Genomic DNA, 19,334 nt, shown 5'->3' on the forward strand with positions numbered 1-19,334 from the left:
GTTCTCTTGTTGAAGACCCTGTATGCTCTACTAGATGAGGAATAACCTAAGAAGATCCCCTCATCTGATTTAGCACTAAATTTACTTAGATTGTCCTTTCCATTGTTTAAAATAAAGCATCGACAACCGAAAATATGAAAATAGCTTATATTTGGTTTCTTACTTTCTATCAACTCATAAGGTGTCTTCTTTAAGATGGATCTATCTAAAGCACGATTTAAAATATGACATGAAGTATTTATTGCTTCAGCCCAAAAATACTTTGGTAGATCCGATTCGCACAACATGGTACGAGCCATATCTGCTAGTGTGCGATTCTTCCTTTCTACCACCCCATTTTGTTGGGGTGTCCTAGGTGCCGAGAAATTGTGATTGATACCATTTTCTTCACAAAATTTTTCAAAATACTGATTTTCAAACTCGGTACCATGATCACTCCTAATTGCTTTTAGTTTAAGATTGAGTTCATTCGAAACCCTATTATGAAACTTGATAAAAGCGGGAAAGGACTCATCTTTGTGTGCAAGAAATGAAACCCATGTAAAACGTGAAAAATCATCAACAATTACAAGACCAAATTTCTTACCTCCTAGACTAGCAGTTCTAGTGGGTCCAAACAAATCCATATGAATTAGTTCTAAGGGTTTTGATGTTGAGACTATGTTCTTAGACTTGAAAGAACTTCTTGTTTGTTTCCCTAATTGACATGCAGCACAAATTTTATTCTTTTCAAAGTCTATTTTTGCTAGTCCTTTGACTAGATCCTTTGTAATTAATTTAGAGATTAAATCCATGCTAGCATGCCCTAACCTAGGATGCCATAACCAACTAGTCTCATTAACTTTGGGATCCATGGCTACAAGACATTGGCCATCCTTCATGGTGAGATCATCAAGATCTACCATGTAAACATTTCCATGCCTATGTCCTGTGAGTATGATCTCATTGTCAATTGGACTACTAATTATGCATAGTGATGATTCAAATGACACTTTAAAGCCCTTGTCACAAAATTGACTTATACTTAATAAATTATGTTTTAGTCCATTAACTAACAATACATTATCAATAAATGAGGAGGGTGATATGGAGATTTTACCAACACCAATGATTTGACCTTTAGCATTGTCTCCGAATGTGACTACTCCTCCTTCTTTTGATTTCAAGGTGACGAAGAGACTCTTGTCACCGGTCATATGCCTTGAGCAACCACTATCAAGATACCACATTCTCTTTTTATTCTCGGCTGCAAGGCATACCTGCAAAATGATCATGTGAAGCTCTTAGGTACCCAAGTTTTCTTGGGTCCTTCATGGTTAGTGTAGTTGGTTCCCTTAGGCACCCATACTTTAGTTATGTTTTTAGCTTTTACAAATGTACTCTTGTTGGTTTGGATCTTTCTTTGAATACAAGAGTAGGCTTTATGTCCATTCTTTCCACAATGAAAGCATGTAGGTTTTTCAGTTTTTACATCTTTTGCTTTTACAAAGAAATTCTTTAGATACTTTTGTTGTTTGTTAGTTTTATATCCTAATCCGGCTTTATTGAAAATAGCTCTTTGATTTGAAAGAATAAGATTTAATTTTTCAGAGCTTTGTGTAAATTTTTCAACAATTGGTTTGTACTTATGTACCTCATTCTTAAGATTCAAATTTTCTTTAATTAGTTCTTCCTTATCCTTTTTAAGGGATTCAATATTTTGTGCAAGTGAGGTATTATTATCGAGTAGGAATTTTACTTTTAGATTTAATTCCTTAATTAGTGTTTTTGCCGTTTCATTTTTAATGATAAGTTTTGAATTTTTATTTTCTAGAGCAATGGTGTTAACATTTTCAACGCTCTCTTTCTTAATCAATAGATTTTTAATATCATCCTTTAGTTTTAGATTGGAGGCTTTTAATTCTTTATTCTTTGCTCCTAACATACTACAATCACTCATAAGTTCTTGAAAAGCTTCATACAATTCTTCTAAAGTAAAATTTATAGTTGTGTTTTGACATACCTCATCGTCTTCGAACGCCATGAAGCACAAATTGGCGGTCTCTTCCTTCTCTTCCTCGGAGGATGATGTGTCCCTATCATCCCATGTTGCCTTCAATGCCTTCTTCTTCTTCTTTCCAAAATACTTCTTTTGTTGAGGGCATTCGGAACGAATGTGTCCCGGTCTCTTGCAATCATAGCATATGATTGGGTCTCTTTCTTTTTCTTTTTTCCAATCATTTCTCCCTCCAAACTTTTTCCTTGGGAAGGGTTTCTTTCTTCTCATGAATTTCTTAAACTTTCTTACTATCAAACCCAAATCCTCATCTTCGCTTTCTTCTTCGCTCTCACTACTTTCTTCTTCACACACACTCGAAGTAGCCTTGAGTGCGATTGTCTTTTTCTTCGGCAACTCTTCTTCATGTTGCTTCATTGTGAGCTCATGCGTCATCAATGAGCCCAGTAGTTGTTCTAATCCCAAAGTGTTGAGGTCTTTGGCTTCTACGATCGCCGTGACCTTTGCTTCCCATGCTTTTGGCAAAGACCTGAGAATTTTACTCACAAGTTCCGGATTAGTATAAGATTTACCCAAACTTTTTAGACCATTAATTATATCGGTAAAGCGTGTAAACATGCATGTGATGGTTTCATTGGGTTCCATCTTAAACAACTCATATTTGTGAACTAGAATGTTCACTTTAGACTCTTTGACTTGATTTGTACCCTCGTGGGTAACTTCAAACCTATCCCATATTTCCTTAGCGGAACTACATGTGGAGACTCTGTTAAACTCATTTACATCTAGAGCACAAAATAATGAGTTCATGGCTCTAGAATTGAGTTGAACCATCCTACTATCATTCTCATCCCAATCCTCCTCAAGTTTGGGAACTTGAATGCCATTTACCATGTGTGATGGTTCTTGTGGTCCCTTGACTATAACCCTCCACAAGGCATAGTCTTGTGCTTGAATGAAGATCCTCATTCTAGTCTTCCAATAGGTATAATTTGTCCCATTGAAGAGTGGAGGTCTATTGGTTGCTTGCCCCTCAGCAGGAACATTGTTAAAGGGTGTTGCCATCTAGATCTTTGGCTAAGACGGTTAGGTCTTTCAAGAAATACACAGAGCACCCGCTCTGATACCACTTGTTGCCCAGAGATGATTACCCAAGAGGGGGGTGAATTGGGTGTTTTAAAACTTTTTGACTAATTAAAAAATAAAACACGCAAATGTAAGAACTAAAGTAAAGATAGTGGGATGAGAACAGTCAATCGCAAATACAAGGTTTTATAGTGGTTCGGAGCTTCCACTGCTCCTACATCCACTCCCCAAAGCACCTTTGGGAATTTCCACTATAATCCAAGATTACAGTCCGGTAGTTTTGCGAGTGCACTACCCAACTCGTTGTTTTACACCGGGCTAACAACAAACCCTATAACCCCCAATTTCACCTAGGCTTGGGACGCCTTTCCCTTGTTCCAAGTCCCTTGACTGGAACAAGCACAATATTGAAAGAGTTTTACAAACGATGGGAAAGCTCTAAATAAGCAAATATAACAATGATAAACTATAAAATCCGGAAGAATCCTTTTGCCGTTGGAAGCGTGGGAAATGATGATTCTTCCGATGTGGATCGCGTAGGCTTGAGTGTGAGCTTTGAATGCCGAGCGGAAGAGAGTAGTTGAGCTTGAAATCAGTTGGAAAACTTGAAAGCACTTGATTTCTTCACTTGAATGCACTAACTCTCTTGAACCTCTTTTTCTTTCTTCTCTCTTGAATGATCTTGCTTTGGGTTGGTGAGAAGTTGTTGAGAAGCACTTAGGAGCTCCCTTTTATAGCCCAAAAAGCAAATATAGCCGTTAGAGATAAAGTAAAAGAGATTTGAAATTCAAACCAAACCTGCAAAAGTTGTCAGTCGCATCCCAGGCGCTCCGGAGACGTCTCCGCTTCAACGCGAGACGTCTCGGCTGTATAAATTTACTTTTCACTTTGTTTGGGGTCGACTCGGCACTTTACGGGGACGACTCCGATGATGAACGGTTTGAATCCTTGTTTTTCTGTTTTTCTGAGAGGGTCGTCTCGGCGCTTTACAGGGACGTCTCGGCTTGTTTGCACTTTTTGCATGGGGACGACTCCGCTGTCTTGGGGACGACTCCGTCGTTATAACTCCGAAAAACATGTCTTCTGGAATTCTCTGAGAGAGTCGACTCTGCTCTTTCAGGGGACGTCTCCGCTGCCTTAACTCCGAAAAAGACATCCTCTGGAAAACCCTGAGAGAACCGACTCTGCTACACTGGGGACGACTCGGAAACTCACCTTTTTAACTTGCGGGGACGACTCCGCGTACTGTGGGGACGGCTCGCGCGTATCACTTGAAATCTGTCTTTCTGCCGCCACTGAGAGAGTCGACTCCGCTACTGAGAGAGTCGACTCCGACCCTGCGAGACGCCTCGCCAGGTGCCGGGGACGTCTCCAAGTGTGCCAGTTCTTCCGGTTTGTGCCAGAGACGTCTCTGAGACTATCCGGAGACGTCTCGGCTGTCCCTGATCTGTTTTCTTCATCTCAAAAATTCTTCAATAAATCCTTAAAAATTATGGGAACTTGCCTAGACATTTCTTAACAATATTCTTAATAAAACACATGAATTCCTCAATTAAATTGTCAAGATAAATGGAATTATACTCTAGTATTTTGTATTCATCAAAACTCATTAGGGGGTCAACACAAACCCATTCCACTATATGTACTTTTAACCAAGTCTCTTGAGAGTCCTTTCGTCAAAGGATCTGCCAAATTATTACTTAATCTAACAGACACAATTGTGATAATCCATCTTGTATTAATTGTCTTACATATTCATGTCTCAAGCTAATATGTCTAGACTTCCCATTATAAACTTTACTATATGCTTGAGATATAGCTGCTTCACTATCACAGTGTAAAGAAATAGATGGCATCGGTTGTGGCCATAAGTCTATATCTAGTAACATATTTTTTAGCCATTCTGCTTCTTTACATGCTGCAGCCAATGCTGCAAATTTAGATTCCATGGTGGAGTGTGAAATGATTGGTTGCTTCTTTGAAGCCTATGAAATGGCTCCTCCATCAAGAGTAAAAATTCAGCCAGAAGTTGATTTCTTGTCACTTGCACTAGTGATCCAACTAGCGTCACTATATCCTTCTAGTACTGTTGAAAAGTTATTAAAGTACAATCCAATACCAATAGTTCGTTTAAGATATCTAAAGACTCTATTAATAGCTTTCCAATGATCTATGCGAGGATTGTTGGTATATGTAGATAAGTTTGCAAACTGCAAATGCTATATTTGGCCTAACACAATGCATTGTATACATCAAACTACCAATTGCACTAGCATATTCTAGTTGGGCAACTGATCTGCCTAAATTTTCAGTCAATTTAAAAGAAAAATCATATGGGGTACTTGCTTCTTTAATTCCTAGATGCTGAAATTTAAGAAGCATTTTGTCAATATAATGAGATTGGCTTAAAGCATAACCCCCACTATGTTTCTTAACTTTGACTCCTAAGATAGTATCTACCTCATTAGGATCTTTCATCCTAAAATTTGAAGTTAGATACTTCTTAATTTCAGACACACCTATCATGTTGGTCCCAAATATAAGCATATCATCTTCATAAATGCAAATAATTACACCATATTCTTTTGTAAATTTAGAATAAATACATTTATTAGCACAATTATGTTTAAAATCATGATGACAATATCATAGAGTCAAACTTCTCATGCCATTGTTTTGGTGCTTGCTTTAATCCATATACTGACTTAATTAGTTTGCAAACTTTCTTTTTCATTTCCTGGCATAACAAACCCTTCAGATTGTTTCATATATACCTCTTCATCAAGATCACCCTTTAAGAAGGCTGTTTTGATATCCATTTGATGAACATGTAGATTATATATGGAAGCTAGTGCCAAAAGTACTCTAATAGCTGGTATTCTTGCCACAGGTACATATGTATCAAAATAATCTATACTTTTCTTTTCTTTAAAACCTTTGGCTACTAACCTAGCTTTGAAAGTTTGTAAAGATCTATATGTCCTATATTTTCTTCTAAATACCCACTTACATCCAATAGGTTTAAATCCTCGAGGCAAATTAACTAATACCCAAGTATTATTAGATAATATTGAGTTCATTTCATCATTAATTGCCTCCCTCCAAAAACCTACATCTCTTGAATCCATGGCTTCACTAAATGTTTTTGAATTTTCATCAACATTTAGTATGGGTATCTCATTGAGGACATCGTTTCTATTTCCTTCTATAAGGAAGACAAGAGCTTGTGAAGAAATAAAATTAGAATCTAAGTATTTCTCCTTTCTAGCTCTCTAACTTCTCCTAGGTTCAGCAGATATATTAGACATATTTTTCTTATTTCCAAGCAAAGCTCCAGGATTAGAGTTTATTTCCAAAGTTTGAGTAGGTGCTGAAATTATTGTGGAATCATGATAGAATTTATTTTCTATAAATTCAACATCTTTGGATTCTACTATTATGTTGGAATCCAAATCTAATCATATATAAGCTTTGGAATTTTCAGCATACCCTACAAAAACACTTTTGAGAGCTTTTGGTCCTAATTTTGTTCTTTTTGGATCTGGTACTCTGAAGAAGGCTAGACAACCCCAAACTCTTAGATATTTTAGAGTGGGTTTTCTACCTTTCCATAGCTCATATGGTGAGATTTTAATTTTTCTTGAAGGTATTCTTTTATGCATATGGCAAGCAGTAAGTAATGCTTCTCCCCACAAATTTGAAGGCAATTTTGCATTCAAAAGCATAGCATTTACCATATCAACTAATGTTTTATTTTTCCTTTTGGCCAAACAATTTTGTTGTGGAGTGTACGGTGCACTTTTCTGATGTATAATCCCATATTCTTCACAATAGGAGTTAAAATCATTGGAAAAATATTCACCACCTCTATCACTTCAAAGAATTTTAATTTTCTTTTCCTTTTGATTTTCAACAACATATTTATAGTGTTTAAACATCTCAAAGGCTTCATCTTTGGGTTTCATTAAAAATACATGTGTCATGTTTCTTTCTATGTGCCTTAGTTTCTTCGGTATCATTTGGACTTGGTTCTGCAATTGGCGGCGGATTTGGATCAAGAACATACAATATCTTCAATGCAGTAAGTAAGAAAAGCATTTGGTCTTGCCAACGAGTGAAGTTTGTTCCATCAAATCTGTCCAACTTCACAAAATCTTGATTTATAACTTTGAAAGCTGCCATGTTTGATCCTTCTTCCATTCAAATATCACCTTAAAATTGTTAAATGGTTATAGCAGAAAGAATGAAGAAAGAAAACAAAGCAACTTTGAGGCGCGTCTAAGACATTTTCTTTAAAGTGATATTTGCCCCCACTCAAAAGAGTTTGCTACTGGGTTATTGGCAAATTACCTCACTGCAAGAAAAATAAGATTTGGCAATGCATTTTAAGGCTTTTACCGATGCTTATAAGCGTCGGTCAGTTTTCTTTTGACGCTTTTAAAAGCATCACCAAAGGGTCGGCTATGTCAGAGTGGAAAAAAGAATTGTCGACGCTTCTAGAAAGCGTCGCTAAGGTGGTTTTTAGCGACGTTTTTTAGCGATGCTTTTAAGTGTCGCTAAAAACCCAGTTAGCGACGCTTTAAAGCGTTGTTATAAATTTTTTTTAAAAAAATATTTTACAAATTATTTTGAATCAGAGCCTCATTTTTTCGTTTCCTCCCCAATGTCCACCTCTGCACTCCTCCACCGCCGCACATCCTCCACCGCTGCCTGCCGGAAAATCCCCACATCCACTGCCCCCATTACCATATGATATCCTCTCATCTTCATATTCTCCGCCCAATCATGCGGCATCGCAAGCCGCCCCAAATACGGTCCCCTCTTGCCAGCGCCGCCGCCCTCCGCCGCCGACAGCTTGCTCCTCATCCCCAGCACCTTCCTCTCCGCCTCCTTCATCGCATCCCTCACCTTCTAGTTCCTAGGATCCCACAGATACCCCATTCTCGCGCTCAGATCCAGCGGCTCCATCTGCACCACGTCGACCCCCTTGACGCCGGCGATCGCCTCGATCTCCGCCAGCCCCGCTGCCGTCTCCACTTGGTACATCACCAGCAACTCCTCGTCAACCTGCGCCAGGTAGCCGTCGTCGATGCTGTAGGCGGAGGCGCGCACCACTGTGTGGGCGGACCCGCGGACACCGCGCGGCGGAAAACGGCAGAATGAGACGGTGAGCTCGGCGGCGCCGGGGGACTCGATCATGGGGAACATGAGGCCCTGAGGGCCGAGATCGAGGGCCTTCTTGGCCCAGGCGGCGGAGAGCTCGGAGGCAGGGGAGGGCCTCCGCGATGCCGCCAGAGCCGTCCTCCATGTCGACGACCACGTAGTCGTAGCCGGCGAGGCCGGCGATCTCGGCGAGGGTCGGGGAGGAGCTCAGGAGGAAGAGGCCGTAGAGGGTCTCACCGGTGATGAGGCGGGACTTGAGGATCTGCGGTTCGGGGGAGAGGGGGGCGGAGTCGGGATCCAAGGAGGCGGCGAAGAGGTGGGCAAAAACATCATCGCCGGAGCTATTTTGCTTCTAGAATCTGGAGGGTGTTAAGGAGGGGGGGATCACCTTTTGAAAGCGCTTTGACGGAGAGAGAGGAGATCATATTAGCGTCGAAATAGGCTTCGACGACGCTTTTTAGCGTTGTCTTAGGCCGGTGACTACACCGACGCTTATTAGCGTCGTCTATTGCCGATGCTTTTTACAAGAGCCGGCAAATTTTGATGCTAGACCAAAAATTGCCGACGCTTGTAAAAAGCGTCGGCAGAAAAGCGTCGGTAAAACCGACTTTTCCTGTAGTGCCTCTAGGATACAATAAAGTCACAAATTTGCAGATAGCAATTCTGAAGATTTTCTGTAGAACTCTCACCAAACCATATATTAAAACTGAGAGGTTTAAAAAACAATAAATATATATATATTTTTCCTTAAAGCCTGCACTCCTATTTATAGAGTTTGAATGATTGTAAATAACTGCCTTTTCTAACTGTAATGTTTTTGAAGAGGTGTTTGATTTAAATTCAAATAGGTGGTTATCTATTTGTAGTTGTAACTATATAAAGTTATAACTACTTTGAGGATTTTTAATTCAATACAACTTACTTACTATATTATTGTACACGTAACCATTCAAACCTGTAAATTAAATTACCATCATATTACAATCTATATAATATTTCTAATATTTAGTGCAGAGGAGAGGAAAGCATGGCCTGCCTGTCCAGTTTTAAAGATTGGACGTGGCCTAAAAGGGACGTCTCATGGCTGACACGCCCCAGATTCAAACCTAGACATAACAAGAGATGTCAAAATCTTGCATGCCATCATTAAGAGAGACGAATAGGTTATTGAAAGCCATGTGGGTGGGAATAGTGAAGTATCTTGACTTCTCATAACTGATCGCATTTAAGAGTTTGTTGAGTTCAATTGGTGGCAGCTGAGACCTGAAAGCCTAAGAAAGTTGAAGACTGAAGAAGGTCAACGAATTTGAAGGGAGAGAGAGATATATCTGTCTTTAACCATGGTGGGAAGCTAGCTATATTACTACACTCAAGAGGCTAGAAAGATCAAAGTTTTGCTCTGATCGATGTTTCATCACGCTCATACAAGAATACATTATAATTACATAAAATATTCAAATAGATTTAGTTATGTACCGGAGGAGCAAACTGATCCTGCAAAGATTGTATCTTCAACTCTTGGCTTTGCTTCAACTCCGCCATATCAGTCATATGACTCTGCCTCATCTCCTCTATCCTTGTCTCATATGACTGCTTTATCTGTGCCATCTCTGTCTTCAAACTACAAATCTCTGCAGTGCTAGTACCTTGTCTCGCATCTTGGGTATATTGGCTCACTGCAGATAGCTGAGTGGGGGTAACTCCGACACCGTAACTCCTCACGCGACCATAACGTTCTGGGCCCATCAATTCGGCATAGACCTGAGCCTCGATGCGACTGGCCGCGTTGGATGATGATGACTCCCCAACGCACTCTGAAATAAGATTTGTAGCTCTTTCCTATATCTCTCTCTAAAAAAAACAGTCACATTAATATTTTAAAAGAAGTAAAATTAATAAAAAAATTGTGATCAAATAAAAAATGAATACATACAACTATATCTCTCGACTCATCCCGGACAAAGCTGCCATCTCGGTGAGTGTGGGTCATCTTATAAAACTCTACCTCACCAGGCTCCCTTGCATGCTTTACTATCTACACATACGGAAAGTATATTGGCAAACTATATATCATGATACGTGCTATATGTTAGTAGAGTTTCAAATAGTTTTAAAAGAACTTACGAATTCATTTCTACGTCTCGCATAACTCCTCGAGCCTGAAGTAAGAGGAACTGCTTGAGATGCTCGTGCAACTCTACCAATATTAGAATATGTCTGCCAAAATAAAAGCATACAGTATAATATGATTCAATGTATATATTTGCAATCTATATTAATAATAAAGATAATATAAGATATTGAAACAATATATGTGACCTGTCCTTTTTCAGAAAACCAGTAGTGAACAAGCTCCCTCCACTGCTGAGGGTATACATCAGGAGGAGTCACACGAGCAACCTCCTCCTCTGTCATACCCTCGCGCTTGAAGTCTGTCTTCAGTTTTGCTTTATATTCTTTCCATTTGCGGTTGAGGGACTTTAGCACCCAATCATGGCTCTCTGGAGGGAGTACAAACTTACCCTACAATAAGATACAGAATGTTATAATAATATTAAACCTCAAAAGTAAAATTATGGTAGTAAGCAAATTAACATACAGAAGGTGTCAAATTAAAAAGAACAAATTCAATTCATTACATGTATGAGTCTAAGAAGCTCAACCTTATACGAAGGAAGTATGTCATTCCACTTCGTATAGTTGAGCGGACACAGCTGACCCTTGCATGCAACCGATCCTAAAAAGCTTGATAGAAGACTTCCAGCTCTATTGATGGGCTGCCCCAATTCGTTGCATCGGATGATGATCTTCTCACCCGGAGGAAGCTTCCACACATCCTTTGCTTGAGTGGGTCCCCGTCTCGTCCTCACTATCCCTTGTCCATCTATTCAAATTAAATAAAATGTCTTAAAAAATTGAAGACAAATATGAACATAAAATATGAACTTTAAATCGAATTATCCTGGATCCGGAGCTCATTCTCTGGACAATCAGCAGGAGGCTCGCGTTGAGATCCTGACTCGTGCTGCTGGTGCTCACATGGCTGCTGGGACTGCAGGGACTGCTCAGAAGTAGATCCCACCTGAGAATGCTGGAACTCCACGTATCTAAATCGTCTCCCTCGGGGCATATTGTTACCTGGTATGCACAAAAAAAAAAACAATATTTGGTTAAATGATAAATTTATACTAAATAAAGGGCTAATAAAAGAGAATATAATAACTCATTCAACGTATGCTTCATAAATTTTACTTACCATTATGAAACTACATTCTCATTCAACATCCATCCTAATCAAACTCGTTGGCGCATTTACTTCATCAGTTGGCACAATATTATAAGGCATACACTTAGTATAAGTATCATCGTCCTCCTCTTCCAACCTTTTTTCCATATCATATAAGTCCCTAGGTTTCGTCTTAATAACAAGAGACCAATTTTATCTTTTGAGTCTTGCACAAAAAACACTTGTCGAGCTTGAGATGAAAAAACAAATGGATCATCTTTCAATAACACACTAGTATGTATCAACCTTGAAAAATTTACAAGTGTGAATCCATTTATGTCTTGCCTCAAACTTCTAGGTGAGTTTATATCCACCCAATCACATCGAAATAATACCACCTTAAACTTTTCATAATAATCCAGCTCATAAATATCTGTTAGAGCACCGTAATAATTTTTTCCATCCGCCTCAACCATAACCCCACTATTTTGGATTTTTCTAAATTTCTCATGCTCTTTAGTATGAAATTTAAAACCATTTATAATGAACCCACCATATCTGTTGACAATATTATTCAGACCTCGAGCAATGACTATTAACTCCTCGGAATAATTTCTCTCCATCATCATTGGTACCTAAAAAGAATTATAGAAGTAATGATTAATTTCTCTCTATAAAAATTAAAAAAAACTTAATATATTAGACATCGAACCTGTTTGAAAAGCCATTCTGGAAATAACTCAACCAACCATCGTTGCTCAATCCTTGGTGTAGGACGAATGTTATGGTTGAGACTTCGCTGAGCTATTAAAAATTCTCTGCACGATCAAAAAATCTTTAATTAAGTACCAATATTACATTCTCCTGACATGACAGTAAATTTAGATTTTCATTAACCGTACTAACCTGCAAGACGCGGATATTATATCACTATGAAGTAAGACATAGCGATGTGCCTGTGCCAATGATTTCTGGTCAAGAACAATACTTTCAACTTTTTCTAAAACTCTTCCACCAGATGAAAACTTGTAAACATCTGCATTCTCTATGAAATCACAATTTCTTTGAGGTCGATTGAAAACCGTTTCAACACCTTCAAAATATCTTTAACAAAATGTCAAACACTCCTCAGCAATATATCCTTCAGCAATCGATCCCTCGGGATAGGCTCGATTGCGTGCATAATCTTTTAAGCACACAAGAAACCTGCAACAATAAATTTTTAAAATAAATATCAGCTCCGAGCTCACCAGGCAATGCCCTACATACGGATAGCTGCATAATGGAATACTTTGCTTTGTGATCCATTATTTCACAAAGAGAAGCCTTCCACCCTTTTTCCTTTCGTAGAGCAGAGTCAGAAAAAGAAGCGTTTTCGAACTGATTATTAAATTTGGCCATTAGAGTTTAGAAAAATCACCTCTCAATAGGATACATCCATCGGTAGTGAACCGGTCCACCAAGTTTAGCTTCCGCCGCTAAGTGAATGAATAGATGAACCATAATAGTAAAAAACCTAGGAGGAAAGATCTTTTCCATATGGCATAGTGTAAGTGTAACATTAGACTCCAATTAATCAAGCTCCTTAGGATCAAGAACTTTGGAACATAATGCCTTAAAGAATGATGACAATTGAGAAACAATTGTGAAAACTTGTTTCGGTGTTGACGATCTTAAAGCCAATGAAAAGATATCTTGCATCAAAATGTGACAATCGTGACTTTTAAGATTTGAAAGTTTACGCTCTTTGAGATTTACGCATCGTGAAATATTCGATGAGTACCCATCAGGAACCTTCATATTTTTTAGAACTATTAGAAAAAGATCTTTCTCATGAGTAGACATTATATAACATGCAGGAGGTGTATAAAATTTATCATTGGCAAGCTCTGTCGAATGAAGCTCTTGTCTTATGCCCATATCTTTCAAATCAAGATACGCTTTCAAGTTATCTTTGGTCTTTCCATCAAGATTTAACAATGTTCCAATCAGGTTATCACAAATGTTCTTCTCTATATGCATCACATCAAGGTTATGTCGAAGAAGATTATACTTCCAATAAGGTAAATCAAAGTAAATGCTCTTTTTTTTCCATAGTTGTTTCTGTGTAGATGCTGCCATGAGCTATCATCATTTTTTTGACCATATACGTTGTCTTCATTCTCAAAAAAGTTGTCAGCATCCTCTTCAACCTCTGCTATTAATCCTTCATTCATTGTGCTGCCAACATGCTCCCTTCCCCTCTTCTTTGAACATTTGGAGACCTTACCCGGTATATAATTGGTGCCATGCATTTGTCTAAAGACTTCAGTTTTAGTTGGTGGAATAGGGGCAGATCGCAACTCTATGGTACCATCAAATAAGTCTTTCTAAAATCGAAATGGATGGTTTGCTTCTAACCACTGAGGATGGCCCATATAACAGAACTTTTCTCTATGTTTTAACCAATATGAATGGGTTGAATCTCCACAAGAAGGACATGCAATACGCCCCTTAATGCTCCAACCAGATAAATTAGCATATGCAGAAAAATCATTGATAGTCCACATAAGAGTTGCACGCAATTTGAAATTTTGGCCAGCGAAAGCATCAAATGCATCAATACCCTTCCATATTTGTTTCAATTCCTCTATTAGAAGCTGTAGAAAAACATCAATATCATTACCTGAGCACTTGTCACCTGGAATAACCATTGACAGAATTACTGAAGACTGTTTCATACACATCCAAGGTGGCAAATTATATGGAATTAAAATAATCGGCCAAGTGTTGTATGTTGAGTTCATCGTTCGGAATGGATTAAATCCATCAGTAGCTAAACCTAGCCTAACACTGCGAATATCAGAAGTAAATTCGGGATGCCTATCATCAAATGCTTTCTATGTGGGATTATCCGCTGGGTGTCGTAACATTCCATCCTTTGTATGGCCTTCGTCATGCCATCTCATCGAGGAAGTCATCTTCGATGATGCAAACATCCTTTTTAATCTTGGTATAAGAGGAAAATACCTCAAAATTTTAGTCGATTTTTTCTTAGTCGGTGCAGCATCCACTTCAGTCAACGAATCATTCTCATCTTCTTTAGGTTTTACCCATCATGAAGTTCCACATATTCGGCATGACTCTTGGTTGCTATTTTTACCACGATATAAAATGCAGTCATTCGGACAACTATGTATCTTCTCGTATCCAAGGTCCAACTCTTTTATTAGTTTTTTGGCTTCATATGAAGATGATGGCAAAGTAACACCTTCCGAAGATGCATCCTTTAATAATTGAAGAAACATAGTAAAAGACTTGCTGGACCACCCATTCAAATATTTCAGATGTAATAAATGCAGAAGAAAAGAAATCTTCGTAAAATTCTTACAACTTGGATACAGTTCTTGATCACAATCTTTCACCAAGTTATCATAATGAGCTATGTCATCAGAATGTATAGATTCCTCAACATGCATGGACTGATCAATAACTGTACGCTCATCTTCTCCTACAGTTCTAATACTATGTCCAAGAGCATATCTAAGTAAGCCCCTTATATCATCTTCTTCTACAGAATTTTGTTCCGTGTCACTGGTTCCAAAATTGAAAGTGTCTTCTAGATAGGAGGGTTGGTTACATGAAGGTGCGAACTCTCCATGGAATACCGATTTAGTATAACCCTTTAGAAAATCATTCCATACCAAATGTTCTTCAACAATTTTTGGATCAAGAGCAGAACCGTTTACACATCTTTGACATGAACATAAAATCTTTCCGTTCATATTAGATTTCTCAAAAGCAAACTTAATGAAATTGTGAACTCCATCTAAATATTCGTCACTGGATCTCAACTTATTTATCCAACTTTTGTCCATTCTATTAGAATACCGATTGAACTGCAGTTCATATAAAAAAAGATAAACAAAATTAGAAGGATGGCCTACATATAAATTGCATGAAGAAAAGCATGTGACACTTACTATAACCTCACAATAATATAGCCTTACCAAATTAGAATTGCAGGTGGCCTCCACCAACCTTTTATTCCTAGTTACCTACCTTAATTGATGCTCAATGAAACAATTAATTTAGGGTGATTTGCATCCTTCAAACTTAAATAGAAGGCCAGTTTTGGAAAAAAAAGATTGATGATGGAGTAGCCACGTCATTATTCCTCGTTAAAAAATATATTTAATATAAGATTGTTAGTGTAGCTGTCTCTCTTGATATGTTGGCATTTATAATTTCATGGTCATCACAATTTATGAATCTATATCAAAGTATAGTGCATCATTGATTGAGTAAAAAGATCATTAACAAAGAGTTCTATCATACATCATAATACCAAAAGAATCAGGTAAACTAGTGCATTAGTTATAATATAATATCAAAACTACCTATAATATATTATAGGTAGTTTTGATATTATATGATTAATGATACAAGGCCAATGCAACAATGGCTATTGAAACATATAATAAATTTAGATTTTTAAGTGCATTAGTTATAGATGTGCAAGATCATGAAAGGGGAAGATGATATGGAGCAACTATTTACTTGTTCGATGGATTGTATCCATAAAGCTTTATAGATAAACTAGTTAGTGGCACATGCAATGCCTTTGAAAGAAAGTATAGATGGTTGCGATTTCTCCAAATTTAGAGTGCTGAATCTATACAGTTTACTCTCTTTCTCTTTGTTTGAAGGAGTGTGATCTTCGGCAAGAATGTAAGTGTGGCAAATCTATAGATCATATTGTGAGGTTACAGTACTTGACTCCAACTTGGGCCCTACTCACTGAAATTGCATGATCGCCAACCAATAGTTGGTTGCCAAGACACCTCTTTTATGGTTCGCAGGAGTTGTATTGTGTACTTCTCCTCCCTAGGTTAGAGCATTCTCAACCTAAGAGTCTTTGTATAGTGGATGGCTATAAAAGAAGACAAAGTGATTTAGGATTAGACTGCAATGGTGTAGTTTAACATTGGTCTCAGGACAAATCCTTTTTTACTTAGTAATATCACTCTAAACACAAACCTGGGCAAAACCAGTCTTGCTTATATTTTATGTCCATTCATCTAGGAACAAGGGTTGCCCAGCTACTGAAGCTATTCAAATAATTTTATCACGATCTTATAAGTCAGTTGGTAAATATGGAAGGTGAAGCCATGCCAAAGCATGGCAGATAATATCCCTCTTAAGTTTGAAATTGAGGCGCTAATCTTTATAAAAAATATTCCATAAAGGTTTCATCTGAATTTTATGATGCTTTTGGCTTAAGACAAACTGAACTTATTTTGTCCTTGCAGGTATTTGGCTCCAGAGTATGCATCGACTGGCAAGTTGACTGAGAAATCTGATGTTTATTCTTTTGGGGTTGTGCTCCTTGAGCTTATTACCGGACGAAAACCTGTTGACTCATCACAGCCTTTGGGTGATGAGAGCCTTGTTGAGTGGGTAAGCTAGAATGGTGAAGTATTGACATTTATCATACCGTATTGTAGAAACACATCATGCTATGGCCTCATTTTTTGAGAATACATTGGTAATGCCACCACAGAGGTTTGAACCCTAAACCTCTCGTTTGAGCGGAGGGATGCAGACTACTGGACTAAAGTCATGCTGGCTCATGCTGTGGTTTCGTGAACCCTTGAAATCCACTTAATAAAATGATATTTTTAATATATTTTCTCATAAGTTTTCTTTGTGGTTTGAACCTAATTAATGTGATTTAGCATCTACATGTGTCTGGTTTTTTCTAGTAGGGTTATTTTTAACTCTTGATATCAGATCCAAACAATCATTTGATCCTCATTTCCTTCTGTCCGGCCTATTTTTTTATAAAAAAAAGAAATCAGTAAATAAATAATTGATTTTGTTTGAGAAATAAATCAATAATGGAAGCTGGAATGGATTAAAAACAATATATAATCAATAATAAATCAATAATGGAAGCTGGAAGCTGAAATCAGAGGCATCTACAGTAAAATTAGAAATATCTATAAACCTGGAATATAATATGTTGCAGGCAAAAATCCTCGGGCGGAGGCGGCCCTGAATCGATCGGGACTTGGGGCCGGTCGGTCAACGCCGGAGAGGAGGGAGGAGGGGAAGATCCTCGGGCGGAGGCGAAGCTCGATCAAGGCTTGAGGGCAAGAGAACAAATTAAAGAAAGAAAAAAACCCACGAACACTCGAAGAAGAGGAGGAGGAGAAGGAGGAGAACAAGCGAGACGGTGGGAGAGGAGGGAGGAGGAGAAAACTACCTCGGGCGGAGCGGGTTGGGGTCGGTCAGTTGACGCCGGAGAGGAGGGAGGAGGAGAGGAGGCAGGAGTCGGACGGTCCGCGCCCGAGAGGAGGAAGAGGGGGGCTAAGGCAGTGCCGGAGACGAGGAAGATGAGGGTGCTCGGGAGTAGTTAGGGCAAGTATGCGGGCTCGGGGTCGGCCGCTGGGTTTTAAGCGGGCTTCGGCGACGCTTATAAGCGTCATATTAGCGTTTCATTTAACCACGCTTATACGCGTCGTCTTAGGACAAAAGAATGACGTGTTAAAGTGTCGTTTGGTCTTAGGTCCACGACGACGCTTTTAAGCATCGTTCGCTGCTTCAAATTACCGACGCTCCTAAAAAGCGTCGGAAAAATTGGGCGCGGGAGCAGAATTTGCCGACGCTTTCTCCTAGCGTCGGCAGTTAAGCGGCGGAGAGCTTGGAGGTAGGGGAGGGCCTCCGCGATGCCTTCAGAGCCATCCTCCATGTCGACAACCACGTAGTCGTAGCCGGTGATGCCGGCGATCTCGACGAGGGTCGGGGAGGAGCTCAGGAGGAAGAGGCCGTAGAGGGTCTCGCCGGCGACGAGGCAGGACTTGAGGATCTACGGTTCGGGGGAAAGAGGGGCGGAGTCGGGATCCAAGGAAGCGGCGAAGAGGTGGGCGAAGACATCATCGCCGGAGCTGTTTTGCTTCTTGAATCTGGAGGGGGTTAGGGAGGGGGGATCACCTTTTGAAAGCGCTTCGACGGAGAGAGAGGAGATCATATTAGCGTCAAAATAGGCTCCGACGACGCTTTTTAGCGTCGTCTTAGGCCGGTGACTACACCGACGCTTATTAGCGTCGTCTATTGCCGACGCTTTTTACAAGCGTCGGCAAATTTTGATGCTAGACCAAAAATTGCCGACGCTTGTAAAAAGCGTCGGCAGAAAAGCGTCAGTAAAACCGACTTTTCCTGTAGTGCCTCTAGGATACAATAAAGTCACAAATTTGTAGATAGCAATTCTGAAGATTTTCTGTAGAACTCTCACCAAACCGTATATTAAAACTGAGAGGTTTAAAAAACAATAAATATATATATTTTTTTCCTTAAAGCCTCCACTCCTATTTATAGAGTTTGAATGATTGTAAATAACTGCCTTTTCTAGCTGTAATGTTTTTGAAGAGGTGTTTGATTTAAATTCAAATAGGTGGTTATCTATTTGTAGTTGTAACTATATAAAGTTATAACTACTTTGAGGATTTTTAATTCAATACAACTTCTTACTATATTATTGTAGACGTAACCATTCAAACCTATAAATTAAATTACCATCATATTACAATCTATATAATATTTCTAACATTTAGTGCAGAGGAGAGGAAAGCGTGGCCTGCCTGTCCAGTTTTAAAGATTGGACGTGGCCTAAAAGGGACGTCTCATGGCTGACAAGCCCCAGATTCAAACCTAGACATAACAAGAGATGTCAAAATCTTGCATGCCATCATTAAGGGAGACGGATAGGTTATTGAAAGCCATGATAGGTGGGAATAGTGAAGTATCTTGACTTCTCATAACTGATGGCATTTAAGAGTTTGTTGAGTTCAATTGGTGGCAGCTGAGACCTGAAAGCCTAAG

General features: G+C 39.0%; 1 pseudogene; it reads right to left on the minus strand.

Moving 5' to 3' along the window:
• Positions 1–7,723: 7,723 nt before the first annotated feature.
• LOC120110773 lies at positions 7,724–9,903 on the minus strand (annotated as a pseudogene).
• Between the last annotated feature and the right edge of the window lie 9,431 nt (positions 9,904–19,334).

This window comes from Phoenix dactylifera, chromosome 5, assembly GCF_009389715.1.
Source record: "Phoenix dactylifera cultivar Barhee BC4 chromosome 5, palm_55x_up_171113_PBpolish2nd_filt_p, whole genome shotgun sequence".
Taxonomy (NCBI): Eukaryota; Viridiplantae; Streptophyta; class Magnoliopsida; order Arecales; family Arecaceae; genus Phoenix; species Phoenix dactylifera.